At 36.3% G+C, this 7,009-nt stretch overlaps 1 non-coding gene across 1 annotated transcript; it reads left to right on the forward strand.

Moving 5' to 3' along the window:
- Nucleotides 1–1,274: 1,274 nt before the first annotated feature.
- Nucleotides 1,275–1,380, forward strand: LOC141688604 (small nucleolar RNA R71). Its single transcript, XR_012562038.1, has one exon. It is a non-coding gene; the product is annotated as a small nucleolar RNA R71 (small nucleolar RNA).
- Nucleotides 1,381–7,009: the final 5,629 nt, after the last annotated feature.

The following is a 7,009-nucleotide window of genomic DNA, read 5'->3' on the forward strand; positions in this document are numbered from 1 at the left end:
AGAACAATCAGCCAACTGAAAGGACATATAAGTGGGTTTTGGATTAGGTAAACCCAACTTCTTGAAGATAGACAAATGCATCAGATTGATTCTAGCTCCCAACTCACATAAACACTTGTCCAACAACAAGTTTCCGATGGTGCAAGGAATAGTGAAACTTCCAGGATCTTTAAGCTTCTGAGGCAACTTCTGTTGCACATTAATGCATTCTTCCGTAAGAGCAACGGTGTCTAAGTCATCGAGCTTCACTTTTCGAGAGAGAATACCTTTCATAAACTTCACATAGCTAGGCATCTGTTTAAAAGCTTCAACGAAAGGTATGTTGATGTGAAGTGTCTTGAAAACTTCCAAGAACTTAGCAAATTGCTTATCCAACTTCTGCTTCTGCAACCTTTTAGGAAAATGAGGTGGAGTATAGACATGTTTCTCCCCTATATTACCCTCAGGAGGAGTGTTGATAATAGCTTTCTTCATTGGTTCCACCTCATCATCCTTCATCACCTCTTCTTTAGCTACAACTTCATCACCTTCCCAGACCTTAATGCAATTGTCTTAACCTGCTCTTTTCCTAGAACTTCTGTGTCACTAAGGAGTGTACCAGGTTGTCGATTCAACAAGGCATTGGCAATCTGCCCAATTTGATTCTCCAGAGTCTTGATAGAAACCGCTTGGCTCTTACACATGAACTTCTGTGACTTGTACTTCCATGCGGTAGTTGCTGTAGTTGGAGTTGTTTTCTTGGTGCATATTGCGATTGTTGAAAACTAGGAAAGTTGAATTGCTTTGTTCCATAGTGCTGATAAGGCTGTTGCACCGCATTCTGATTGTTGCTCCAGCTGAAGTTAGGATGATTGCGGTTGTTGGGATGATAAGTAGCTGGAGCTGGTTGTTGTGACCTCTGAAAGTTGCTTACAAACTGAGCTAATTCACTAGAAATAGGACACTGCTTAGTTTCATGCGCATCCGCACAAAGCTCACAAACACTTGTGATCTGATTAACTCCATAATTAGCCAAAGAATCCACCTTCATCGTTAAAGCCTGAAGGTGAGAAACTATAGCAGTAGCTGTATCCACCTCCAGAATTCCTGCTACCTGGCCATAAGGTATTCTCAGAGTTGGGTTCTAGTACTCGTTATCAGCCATCAGTTCAATCAACTCATAAGCTTCATCATAGCTCTTAGCCCATAAGGCTCCATCTGATGCTGCATCGAGCATGGGTCTAGACTATGCTCCCAAACCATTGTAAAAGAAATTGATGATCGTCCAATCAAGTATGCCATGATGAGGAAACTTCCTAAGCATCTCCTTGTAGCGCTCCCAAGCCTCTACAAAGATTCTCCCAATTGCTGCGCAAATTGAGTGAGAGCATTTCTGATTGTAGCTGTCTTCTCCATAGGGAAGAATTTAGTTAGCAAATTCTGAGCAAGATCCTCCCATTTGGTGATAGAACATGCTGGTAGAGAATGTAACCAACACTTAGCTTTATCCCTCAGAGAGAATGTGAAAAGCCTCAGCTTTATAGCATCTTCATAAACATTGTTGAACTTGAAAGTGTCGCAGATCTCGATGAAATCTCTAATATGCATGTTGGGATCTTCCATTGGAGAACCCCCATAATGGAATGAATTCTGTATCATCTGAATCGAGCTAGACTTGATTTCAAAGGCGTTAGCCACAATGGCTGGTCTGATAATGCTAGACTCAATGTTATTGATCTTTGGTTGAGAGTAATCCATCAAAGCTTTCGAATTCGCTGCTTGATCTCCCATTATAATGATCGCTTCTTCTGCAACTTTCTCAACTTCTTCAAAAGCTTCTTCAACTACTTCAACTTCTTCCAGTGCTACTTTACGAGATTGAGAACGTGTTCGCATACACACCCTCTAGAGTACCTGAAACACAACAAGTACCCTTGTAAGTAAAATATCCGAGTCAATGAACTTTAACGACCACTGATGCCAAGCACATAAACTAAATTAGACATCGAGTCCTCGGCAGCGGCTCCAAAAACTTGTTAGGGCAAAAACACGCGCTAAAATTACACGCAAGTATGCACGTTCACAAGTAGTATAAGATATAAATCAGATTCGTACCCACAAAGACTCTTTTTGGTTAACTTAAGATTATGCACCTATGCAACAATGGTATGGCTATCGCTCAATGCTAAGATAATAACAAGTTGAGATGTTTATAACTAAAATTAGAATAACATGCAAATTAATTAAGATTAAAAGTGATTGAATTAACTATATGAGACAAACATGGGATTCTAACTTCAATAAATACTTCATTCAAAGTCATTATTCTTAACCTTAACATACAATGGTGATGACAACTAATCAGATAACACGAAACTAGTAAACACCAACTTTTATTACGAATACCCTACTACCAGTCATCCACAAAAGAGATAGAAGCTGAATAGACACCAATTATGTTGAGCCCTATATGTCTATAAAATTTAACAAGATAAAGGTTTAATGAATAAGTTATCTATCATGATTACATAGGGCAAGTAAGATGGTTAAAATTACCTATGAATCATGCATAACAAATACATGAACCTATGCTAGCATGGCAAGTTCTAAATGTCTATATTCACTGTTGCTTCAATAGAGATTAACACGCTATCTTATATGTTAGATACACATATAAGATAAATAAGCAACCAATACTAGGATATCAATCAATCACCACACACCAAATATTGAAACAAATTAACTATAGAAATCCATAAGTAAATCCGTTAGAACCTCATGACAACGATTAGTTCATAACCGAACTCATCATCACCATGGGTTCCAATGAAAACATGGTAAATAAACTATGATAAACTAAGTCTGAAATAACTGAATAAGAATAACAAAGTACGTTGACAAGAGTATTAGGTTCAAACAACAAAGAAAATAAGCATCAAGGATTATAACTTAAGCAAAAAATCACAAGTAAGAACAAGATCTTCTTCTCCTTCATTTTATTGTGCTATTAGTTCTTCTTGTTGCTATCTCCTAGCTCTCTATATCAAAAATGTCTTATTTAGGGGTTATATAGGCTTCAGGATCGAGTTGGGCTTCAAAATCTCAAAATCAGAGAATAATCCGGATTACTGCCAAACAGACCTGCGCGGCCGCCCCACATACCAGCGCGGGCACGCTCGCTCTCTATCAAATGGGCGCGACCGTTCCCAAGACTGGCGCGGCCACCCTGACCTTTTGGAAAAAACTATTTTTTCTTATTTTCTTGACTTCAATTGTTGGCTTCTTGTGCGCAATCGACCGAGGCTCCGTCCTACACTCTTTTAAGCATAAAACATGCAATATCCATTCCTTCTTTCGAATATGCCCTAAAATGCAAAACACTAAGAAAACGCATTAAATACACAAACATCTTCAGTACAAAACACCAATTCAAGCCTTTACGAAGCGTTCTAAATGGATATAAATGCCACTTAACAATGCTTAAGTTCAATTAGGATTCATTTGAATTTTTGATGGAAATTTGTTTTAATTTTAAGTAATTAATTGGTTAATTATTAATTAAATTTAATAGTGGTGCAATGATAAATTCAAAATAATTAGGCTAATTTCCCATAAATTTCCTTAGTTTCCCTTAATTAGTTGTGAAAAAAACAAAATTTGGTTTGTAAAGTAAGCAAATAATTTGCGTGGTTGTAGTTTAGGGTGCGATTGATATGATGAATGCGCTATTGATATTATGAATGTGTGATACTTAGTTTAAAATAAAAGAATTTCGGTTATTTAAATTTTATTAGGTTTAACCCTACGTTAAGTTACGCATACATGTTTATGTAACATGTCTGATTTTTTAGTACGTTTACTTTATAGATATTATGAATATAGTATTGAGTGTGAGCCTGTGGATAGATCACTTCTGTTAAAGCATAATAAGCACATTAACACTTTCTAATGGGAGGGGTGTAAGGGACAAGCTGGATGTCCGGCAATACAATACTAATATGGAGGAGTGGGATATTGATGATGAGTAGCGTGAGTTTCTGACTCTTTGCGGTTTTGTTGCATTTACTGAACCAAAAGTGATTCCTCAGAATAACATTCGTCTAATCACGACCTTGGTGAATAGGTATTTTTATTAAATTTTGCAATGAAAACTAAATCACCATTGAATATGTATATGAATGCAACTGTAGGTGGAAGCCAAAGACCAACACATTTCACTTTCCTTTTGGTAAGCTGATCATTACCTTTGAGAATGTGTACTTGATCTTAGGCCTACCTATTAAGGGACGTCCACTCACGCATGATGTTTCAAAGCCTTATTGAATGAGGTCATATGTGGATTCGACTTTGGATGATAAGACCCGGGATGATATGTTCAACGATGGAGTCATTCTTTATAAGATGAGGAGGAAGTATGGAGGGAGGCCCAGGCTGGAGCTCCAACACAATGATATTATTTACACTCGGGGTTATCTCCTCTTCCTTTTTGGGGCAATACTATTTCCTTCATCCATCCAATACATTGTGCATCCCAAGTATTTTTATTTCTTTATACGATCAATTATTCTTTTAATGTAGTTTAGGTAAATAATTCTTACACTTTAGTCCTTAAGTAACATTTTCTTGCATGTTATTCCTATAATATCTCATTTCTTATAGTACCTTTTCTGCAATTTAGGTGGATACAACTCATTCAGGATCCGACTAGGATATCAAGGTATGCATGGGGATCCGCTATATTGAGCTAGTTTTTCAGGAGTTTGACGCGGGCTTCTAAAATGTCTGCTAAATCTATTAACGGGTGCACCATATTGTTGATGTGTTGGGAACACAAGAGGCTGTTACCCGGGGCTCCTAAAATTGCACTAGGGCTGGACCTCACATGGCCTAGGGCTGTCGCGTGGGCTGGACCAACCCTGATAGGAGGAAGAACCCTCACTATCATACATGTATTTCCCCTTTTGCAATTTTATAATTCTAACTCTCATCCACTTTGCATATTCCAGTCATATCATGTATTTTATTAATGTTTATTATTTTATTTATAGGTCAGTGCATGGGGGATTTTTATGGCTTTCATATGGATTGGTTGCCTTATCAGGAATTCTATGACGCGGTGGACGTACTTGGGGAGTATGATGTCGGGCTTTTGGATTTATATTATATGGCTCTCGGGCGTACATCATGCCGAATAAATTTTTGAAATCGTTCGGCCTTCTATAGCATATTTCGGAGGATCCAATTAATCACACTAAACTGCGAAAGGAAAGAATGTCTCGTTGGCAGCGGGATCATCATATGAGTAGTCCATGACGGTATAGGGATGAGTGGTATGCTTTTCTGGATGGCCAGATAGAGCTAGTTGAGAAGGGGTCATGATTTGCATATGTGATGATGGACCTGTATACGTACTTGTATAGGAAGGTTAGTAAGCTCGTGATTGCTCCATTTCACCAAGATGATCCGAAGAAGATACTGACTCATGACTGGTTTGTGCAGCATGACATGGTTGATGGAGTATTTTTTTAATTTGAATCCTTAATTTGTTTAGTTTCCTGTATTTAGTAGAATTTTTTGTTAGCCTATTGTGTTACAACCGGTAGTTTATATATTATTTAATTGAATATTCTATAAATATGATTTAGTCGTTTAAAAAAATTGGTATATGTGTGTTTCTGTTATTGGATTGATGCATAATAATTGTGTTAAATAATTTGAGAATTTTGAAAGCAAGAAAAGTATTATTTGCTTTTAAATGTGATTTATTGAGTGTATTCTTTATTTTGAGAAAAAATGTTTTAAAAATATTTTCATCAATAAATTTCAAAATGATTTTTATGAATTTCTAAAAATTCTAAGCTATTTTCTGACACCACTCTTGTAATTTTTGAAATTATATTGTTGTCTATAAAATTTATTCTTTATAATTAATTTGATTTATAATTAGCAAATTACCTAGATACCCATGCATGCATTTTACTCCAAATACAAAGTCAAGGGTACCATTGGAATTTCCAACCCCACTAACCATTCTTCCACCATCCAAATTACTCAATTAACCTTGCATGCAAATCTTGCCTTTTAGTGGGAGAGGGGTAAATTTGTAAAAAAACAAAATCCACTTACTGTTGAATGTGTATAAAAGTAGAAAAAGAAATTATTAACCTCACTTGAACACTCAAACACTCCACCACACTCCACTCCACCCATTTTTCTTTCTTTCTTCTCCCTCCTTCTTCTCCCTCTCGGTCGAAGCCCCCATTCATTTCTATTTTTCATCAATGTTTCACCCTCTTCTAGTGTAATTTCACTTCCCATGATTAGTTTACTCACTTCCCAAATATTCTTATGTTTAAAAGATGATGATCTATGGTTGCATGTTGTGTTTTTGTTTAAACTCAAAGAGAAAAACCTTGATTCTTGTGAATCTAAGGCTTCTCCATGAGATACATTGCTTATGTGCTAGTATTGTGTGTTTTTGTAAAAGAAACTTGATAAAAATCTTTGCATGTTAGTGATCATTCATTTTATGGCCATTTCTAGTATTGCATGTTAGTTTTAAGATGAGATTTTGATGGAAAACCATGATACTTTTGCTACTATATTCGAAAACATGCATGCATGATTAAACTCTTGAAATTCGAATTTGTTTGTGTATAATGAGTTGTTTCCATGATATTTTTCTAAAATTAGTTAAGTTAAAATAGTATGCATGATTGCTAGTATTGGGTAAGTTTTTAAAGTTGAATTTGTAAGAAATGATCTTTCATGTTTAGCCGAAATTGTGATAAATTTTTAACTTGAATTGCTTATAGTAAATTGTTTGCATGGAGGTGCATTAGGGTATGAATGGTCTCCCCAATTGTTGAGATTTAGTTGAGGGTATTCGTGTAGTAGGGTTGCCTCGGTTAAGGTTGATTTCTTGGTTTTTAAAGTGGGAGTTAAGGTGGAAGGATTAAAGTAGGACACTTGGTTTTTCCAGATTTACATACTAGTTCTAGGTGAGTTCTGAATGGGCATTTCCTACGCC

This window comes from Apium graveolens, chromosome 9, assembly GCF_009905375.1.
Source record: "Apium graveolens cultivar Ventura chromosome 9, ASM990537v1, whole genome shotgun sequence".
Classification (NCBI taxonomy): Eukaryota; Viridiplantae; Streptophyta; class Magnoliopsida; order Apiales; family Apiaceae; genus Apium; species Apium graveolens.